Here is an 8,738-nt window from a genome sequence, read left to right as displayed (position 1 = left end):
TTAGTAGTTTTTCTTTCTTTCTCCATTGAGTTTCTAAATCTCTCAGGGGTCTTTGTCTCTTTAGTTTATGGAGAGAAGTCCTTCCTTTAAAAGTCAGGGACGAATCAGCGGGCCTTGCCTTGGAAATCAGGAGAGAGTGGAGTAGGAACCTGCAAACTTGGCAGACAGTCTTGATCATTTTCACTGTCACCGTCAATCTTCTTACCAGCCTGGTCCTCAGTTTCAGCCTCTTTCTGCCCTAGTGTTCCCCCTTGCTGCAGCAGAGCCTTGGTGTGGAGCAGCGAGATGAGAGATAAGTGAATGATAGGAGGAAAAAAAAATCAGAAAAGAAAGGCAAGAGGCATGTGTGGTGACTGGTGAAAGGGGAAGGATGCTTTGGTTTTATCCCATTATCAAATATCAGAGCAGGTTTCCTTCCAGAAAGTCTGGCTTTGACTGCCTTTTCTTGGTATGAACATCTCTCTCTAGCCACATGGACACTCCTGTCCCCTCACACACACACCGCAGGACACAAGATCATCCTCATCAGCTTACCCAAACCATCCAGAGCATAGAGCAAAGAATAACAAAAAAGTCACAGTGAAACCCAGCTCCCAAACTCAAACCAACTGCTGCCAGATTTTAAATTCATTTTCATCTATGTAAGCAAGCCCCCAACCCTGCCAAAGTCTATTTTTTAAAACAACAACAAAGGTGGCAGGAGAAAGAGAGAACAGAGAGGAAAGCCTAGAAACCAGAGCAGAAATTAATTCAATTACCTCTTTTCCCCTGCCATAAATTCCACAGAGGAAATCAAATCTTTCTGTGCATGTGTGCAAAACCCGATCAGTCTATGGAGCTTGCTGAAACCCATTATGTCTTAAACTGGGTATCCTAATTGGATGAATGTGAATGTACCAGGCGACCAGGCATCAACTGAGCCAGGATTTTCCAATGGCATTCTCCACGGAGCCAGAGAGGATAAACATCGGTTGGAACCACATGCTAATCAGTTTTCCCTCAGAGAAGGGGAACCTGGGCGCAGAGGCATCCTAACATTTTGCGTCAGATTGTAATGGAATATTTCTTGTAAACAGCCGAGTGTCTCTCCCAGGCACTCACCTGACATGTGTCTTGTTGTTTAAGTTCAGATCTGACAGATGATGATAACCTGGAAAAGAGAGAGGTTGTAAATGCTGAGGACTCTAAGGCTGGGCAGTGTGAAGGACGCCTGCTCAAGAGCTGGGACAGAGCTGTGATTTGTAGGACCCCCAAAACTTGTCAGGCTGCTCAGGGCAAGCAGGGCAGTGGGAGAGGGGAATAGCGTTCCAGAGGGGAGAAACACACAGAAAGGAGAGCTGCGCTGCTTGCTCCGAGGAAGCACAGCGCTTGTTTTGTGTTCCCTTTTGTGAGATGCAGGCTGCCCCCTCCCTCGTACCCTCCCCACGTGGCACTCCCCTCTCTCATGGGCACACTGATTCATGGCACCTGTTAAGAACACATAATGGATGCAATTAGCTGAGGCACCAGAGGAAAAATTTAACAGGAGGAGTTGACTATTCCAATAAAAGATAAACGTGTCTGTTTTCATGAACTTAGTTCATTAATTTCAACTTCTGGAGCCAGGGGGTTTTGGTTGTGGTTTTTTTTTTTTTTTTTTTTAGAAAAATCATTGCTGTTTTCTTCTTGAATCTCATGTGTTCATTCTCAAAGTTTAGTAGGTATCACAGTCTCCTTGTTGAGCAGGTTTCTAACAGGGAAGAGGAGGAGTGGACATGGGGTGGGATCTGCATTTCAAGAAAGTCCTTTAGTAAATTCTGATTCAGGAGCCAGGGATATTTTAGACTTACATCCGTCAGGTAGAGACTCAGGAATAACCTATTTAATGACAACAATTCTTTGTCTTGGTAACTGTGTGACTAGCAAAGTTAATACATACACAGTTAAATACGACAATGTCTTTGTGGAAAATTTAGAAGATATAGAAAAATATAGGAAGAAAAATCAAATTTTCCTTGATCCTAACAGGTTATTTAAGCTCCCTGGGCTATAAGCTTTCCCCACAGAATCCTATAGATCCCCAAAGGAGACAAGGTCCTTGTGTTCACTTGTTCTAACCCTTAGCACCCAGCACACACCTGGCAGACAGTAGGACCTCCAAAAATTATTCACCAAAAGAAATAATTGGTTAAACAAAACTGTAGGATTCAATGATCTCTAAAGTTACTTCCAACCATGACATTCTATTTTTCATTCTCTGCTCTAGGAAAAAAATGTAATTGCATAAACTCAGATATATTTGTCACCCAGACTCTTGACATTTAAACAGGTGTGTGTTTCTTCTCCATGTCTTGTCACTTGATCTGACAGCTTTCTGCTTGCTCTATCTGATGTTAGTTTAGGGTTGTCCTTGCTTGAGGCAGCCCAGCTATCACCGAGGACTGGAACTGAGTGGGGAGGTCCCCACCTTGTACCAAACAGAACAGTTGGAGTAGATTTTTGAAGACTCCAGAAAAATGGCACAGCCTAAGAAAGAAGATAGTGGGGTGTCTGCTGTTCACAAATGTGAATTTTGGGGACTTACCTGGCAGTCCACAGTGGTTAAGACTCTGTGCCTCCAATGCAGAGGGTATGGGCTCAATCCCTGACTGGAGAACTAAGATCTCGTGTGCAACACAATGTGGCCAAAATGAAAAACAAATGTGCGATTCTTTCCTGAAACCATGAGTCAGCCCCCTCTCCTTCTGTCATACTGTACTAATGGTAAGGGCAATAGCATTAACCTTTTGTTGTATGCCATGCACTCTACACAGACTCTCATTGAATCCTCTGAGCAACACTCTTAACTCCATTTTATAGATGTGGAGTTAATGCCCAAAGGCCACTTAGCTAGGACACTGGAGAAGTAGAATTCAAACCCGGGTCTCCTTGACTCCAGAGTTCTTGCTTTTAACCACTACAATGATGTGTGTGTTAGAAGGTAGGTAAGGGTATGAGTATATTTGGGGACTTCCCCAGTGGCTCAGCAGTAAAGAATCTGCTTGCAATGCAGGAGCCACAAGAGATACAGGTTCAATCCCTGAGTCAGGAAGAGGAGGGGATGGTAACCCACTCCAGTATCCTTGCCCGGAGAATCCCCATGGCCAGAGGAGCCTGGCAGGCTACAGTCCATAGGATGGCAAAGAATTGGACATGACTGAAGTGACTTAGCACACACACACAAGGGTATAGTTAACGTGCTAAAAATACTTTTATTTCTCCAACAGTATTTTAAGCTTTAAAACAATTTTATATAATTTTAAAAAGTTACTTTCCATTTATAGTTATTATAAAATATTGGCTGTATTCTCCATGTGGTACAATCTATCCTTAAGGCCATTCTAAACCCAATAATTTGTACTTCCTACTCCCCCACCCCTTAGACTGCCCATTCCCTCCTTAACCACTAGTTTTTTCTCTCTATGTCTGTGAGTCTGCTTCTTTTTTTTTTGTTGTATTCCCTACTTTGTTGTATTTTTTAGATTCCACATATAAATTATATCAGACAGTATTTATCTTTTTAAAAAATTTCTTCTTAATTGGAGGCTAATTGCTTTACAATGTTGCGTGGGTTTCTGCCATACAACATGAGTCAGCCATATGTATATATATATGTCTCATCTCTGTTGAACCTCTCTTATACCCCTACTCCCAGTATCTATCTTTTCTGTCTGACTTACTTCACTTAGTATAATGCCCTCCAAGTCCATCCACGTTGCTGTATATAAACGGCAAAAATTCATTCATTTTTATGATTGAATAGATATAACCACATCTTCTTTATCTGTTCATCTGGTGGGCACTTAGGTTGCTTCTGTGTCTTGACAATGATACTCAGTGCTGCTGTGACCATCAGGGTGCATATATCTTTTTGAGTTAGTGTTTTTGGTTTTTTGATATATACCCAGGAGTGGAATTGCTGGGTCTTATAGTAGCTCTATTTTTAGTGTTTCGAGAAAGCTCTACCATGTTTTCAACAGGGACTGCACCAATTTATATTCCTGCCAACAGTGTACAAGGGTTCCCTTTTCTTCACATCCTCTGCAACATTTGTTATTTGTGTTCTTTTTGATAAGAGGCATTCTGACTGGTGTGAGGTGATGGCTCGTTGTGGTTTGATTTTCACTTTCCTGATGATTAGTGATTTTGAGCATCTTTTCATATGCCTGTTGGTCACCTGCATTTTCTCTTTGGAAAAATGTTCTCCAACAGTATCTTAACAGTAATGTACTCTCATGAAAAAAAGAATATAACCTGCCACCCAAACAATGCAACTCTGTCACTCTCTCACCCCCAAACACTGTATACTAAGAAACCTTCCTGCTGCACAGAGTCCATGTTCGTCAGTTTTAATGGTAGCATCAAGTGGGCCACAGGTTGCATCTAAAGAGATGATTCATCATAATGAGGTTATCACCTGTGAGGAAAGGTGTCAAATCTGATCCACTCAGCACTGTATCCCCAGTACTTAGTACAGTACCTACACATAGAATTTACTCAGGAAATATTTGTTGGATGAATGAATGGTAACTTACTTAATACAGGTAATTCTGAGGAGATGTCTCTACCTATCTGATTACCCAGAAGTTAATCTTACAATACAGCCCGATTACATGGTAGGTGCTTAGGAAGGTGTGATTGAAAGGAACAATCTTGTAGGAAGAGAGCTGGCACATGAAATTACTAAAAGAAAGTCTCACCCAAGTTAGCAAAATGGAACTAAAATAGTTTCTCCTTAGTTAAGTCCGTTGCTGCCTCATTCATAAGGAATGCCACGTTTCCTGATCTGTGACCCACGTTTCCTCTGTGACCCTCCTTATGTGATCCCAGGCCCTAGATCGCCCCCAAGGATCATCCAGGCCTGCAGGTCTGAGTGTTTGCATGGTCCTAAGTTGTGTGTCCATTGCCAGATCTAGCACTGCACAGAGTCAGACCTCAGCCAAGTTCCTTGGAATGAGTTGAAGTTTGCATCCAATCCTTGGTTCCAGAAGTCATACTTTGTACCCACTCCTACTTATACTTTTAGAATGCATTTTTAAGGAAAAGGTGAATATGGTTTAATGGTGAGTAAAAAGGAGAATATAAAATTAAACATCCTGGGGGACTTCCCTGGTGGTCCAGGGGTTAAGACTCTGCACTTCCACTACTGGAGGCTTAGGCTCGATCCCTGGTTGGGGAACTGAGATCCCATATGCCACACAGCGTGGTCAAAAAATAATAAAAAATAAAACAAATTTAAAGATTAAACATACTAGGATTTTTTTCAAAATAAGAAAGGCTTTATTTTAAAGACAAAATGAATAGCATGAACTGACATCTAAATGAAAGTAAGTGATTTCACTGGGTTTTATAAAAGAGAAAGATGCACTCAGGTGTCAACTAAATATCAGAACCATAAAACAGGTACATGAAAGAAGACACCCTAAAATTATTATTGTTGGTAGAATCGTTGGGAATTATGGACGATATCTTTGCTTTTCCTCAATTTCACAAATGTACTGTTTATTGTATTTTATAATTAAAAAATAATTCATATTCCAAACTAAATTTAGGACTTAAAATATAACTCCTATGACAAGAGATAGTCAATAAGAAAAAGTTCGAATTCAACTTTGGCAACAAAAATAATAACAACAATAACCTTTACTTGGCATTCATAATGTGGTAGGCAATGAATTAAGTACTTTATATAGGTTATTTCAATTATCTCAAAGTACTTTATTTTAAAAAGTGCAGTTTGTATTCACATTTTGCAGATAAACAAACTGAGGCACAGAGAATTTAAGTAACTTGTCCAAGGTTCTCCAGCTGGTAAGAGGCAGAGTTGTGATTTTTTTGAACCTGTCAATTCTCCAAACACATTTATGAAAGGATGGAAAAAAGAGGGAGGGAGAGAGGAAGAAAAAATACTGGGGTGGGAGGAGGAGTTGTTCCTTTGGTAAGAATACTTGGACCAATGAAATGGATGTCTGAGGTTCTGTTGTCTGAGCAGAGGAATCACCTGGGGGGCTAGTCAGAAATGCAAAGTCTCAGCTTTGCCTCAGATCTACTGAATCAGAATCTGCATTTTTCAAAACATTCCAAGGGATTGTTTGGGAATTGTTGGCATTCCAAGTTTGGGAAGCCCAGTAACTGAAGATAGTAAATATAGAATCCATTTGGAAGAAAAATAGAATCCATTTGTGTTTATGTGGACTGATACGACCTGTCAGAAATGGGGTCAGAGCTGCATGAATCAGTTTTTTCAAAGTCTGTTTCATGGGTTGGGAAAATGCCTTAATGGATTGCTATCAGAAATTTGGGGGAAAAAAAAGAACAGAATAGTAAAAATAGCAGGGTGCATCTCATGCAGGAAGGGTAAATGTTATTACATGAAACTTTTATTTCAAAGGTGTGGGTGTGTGTACTGGGTCTTGAGGTATGCGGTCTGTCTTATTCACTCTCTGTCAAGAAAAGTTTTAACAATTGGTATTCACACCGTGGCTGGAGGCAGCCATGAAATTCCAAGCTGCCCTTTAGAGGTGTGGTGGGTCTACTCCCTGTTTCTGATAAATGTAAGAATTCCGAATGAAAGTGCAAGGTAAATGGGAGGAAGAACGGACGGCTCAGAAATCACCTATCTTCCTGTCCAGATGCAGGAACCCAGGCCCAGAGAGAAGAGACCTGCCCAAGGTCACACAATAAAATGGAGACTTTCAGCTTTGGAAAGGGGAGCCTACATTCCTTTTTTGTCCCCAGCCATGAAAGACCTGGGAGGCTGGGGGGATCTGGCCAGGAGGCCATGCAGTCTGGGGGACATGACTGTGGAATGTGTTGGGGAAACAAGACGCCTTCTCTTGCAAGCCCAACAAGCCAACAGGCCTACGTGTGGCCAGAAAGGGCTCTGGTTATCTGCCGTCCGCCTCTGTTTCGTTTGGTCTGTCAAGTCCAGCAGCAAAGTGGCCCAAACGTGTGAGGTTTGATAAAAGTGGGAAGGGAAGAGGAGGGAGGTGGCAGGACGCCAGGGACCAGAGTTTGAGAGACGTTCCAGAACCTCCTCTTCTACATTTCCTCTCAAAAGACTGGGAAAGTCAGAGGGCCCCTCCCCTCCCCCAAAGACTGTGGCCAAGACCCCAGACTTCTCACCTCTGGTGGAACAGGATAAACTCTCAAAACTTGGGTGCTGGGTCAGGGGACTTAGACTTTTAAAAAGAAGTCTACCTTCTTTAACTTCCTTTTATTTTTTAATTCAATAAACAATACGGGGCGGGGCGGGGCAGCAATACAGAAAACATAGGAAAGAGGAAAACACATAATTCTACCACCCCCTAAATTAACTATGTTGCCATAATTTTGTGACTGATTTTCAAAGTGGGCCATAGAACCCATCCTGTTCACTTTTCTCACTTGGTGATGGGTTGTAAGCATGTTTTTCTTTTCTTTTCTTTTGGTCAGTGAATATTATTTACATTACTGGACATTTGATAAGAAAGAATTATCATTAGCTGTTTATTTTAGATACAACAATAACTTTGTGCCTATTCTTTTTAAAAAAGTCCTTTTAGAGATACATTCTGACATTTTCTGAGCCAAATGTCTGGGGTTCCCTTCAAAATAATACAAGAGGGGTAATTCAGTGGAAGCAGAGTGAAAATAAGGTTGGCCATAAGTTGGAAATCATTGATACTCTGCTGTATACCTTTTAAAATAGAGGGTTTTTGCAGTATTGTTCTGTAACACTAGTTTTTCACCAATTTTGGTCACAGATTCCTTTGAAAATCTTAAGCAAGCTATGAATCCACTGCCCAGAAAAATCCACATTCCCTTACCACACCCACAATTTTGGTAGGTTCACAGCCCCGTGAGACTATTCATGTACCCAGGTTAAGAACTCCTGACACACAGCATGATTTTTTTTTTTAAGACTTCAGAGTATTCAAGCAGATATATCATAACTTTACTTAACCAGTCCCCCTATTCTTGGGAATTTTCATAGTAATTATAAGTATTATTAATAAAGCATTCTATTACATATGTCTTTGCATACATATTATGACAAATTCCTAAAAGTATCAAAGGATATGCTGATTTTAAAGGCTTTTCTTACAGCATATCATGTTGGCCCCAGAAATTTTTGTATAGTTAATGTCTGAATATCAGTTCCCAGCATTGGAGTCCCGCCATCTGGATGTATCCTGGCTTAGGCAGCCAGCAGCATGTCCTTCGGAGAAGGCAATGGCACCCCACTCCAGTACTCTTGCCTGGAAAATCCAGGCAAGGAGGATCCATGGACGGAGGAGCCTGGCGGGCTGCAGTCCATGGGGTCGCTAAGAGTCGGACACGACTGAGCGACTTCACTTTCACTTTTCACTTTCATGCTTTGGAGAAGGAAATGGCAACTCACTCCAGTGTTCTTGCCTGGAGGATCCCAGGGACAGGGGAGCCTGGTGGGCTGCCGTCTATGGGGTCGCACATGACTGAAGCGACTTAACAGCAGCAGCATATCCTTGCAGGAATCCATCCTGCCTTCCTGAGTCTCAGTGTCCTCACCTGCAAACATGAGGAGGTTAAGCCAGCTGACCACCAGGATCTCCCATTATATTCTGTGATTCTTCCAACCCAGAAAGTCTGGCTAATTCTGCATGGTCCTCCTAATTCTGCATGGCTAATTCTGCAAAGGCCCCGTCATTCCGCCTTTGCTCGTAGAGAAGATTCCACACGCTTCTAACCGTGCTCCCAGT

This window comes from Oryx dammah, unplaced genomic scaffold, assembly GCF_014754425.2.
Source record: "Oryx dammah isolate SB20612 unplaced genomic scaffold, SCBI_Odam_1.1 HiC_scaffold_5, whole genome shotgun sequence".
In the NCBI taxonomy this organism is placed as follows: domain Eukaryota; kingdom Metazoa; phylum Chordata; class Mammalia; order Artiodactyla; family Bovidae; genus Oryx; species Oryx dammah.
The sequence above is the reverse complement of the archived record's forward strand: the minus strand, read 5'-3'. Positions refer to the sequence as shown.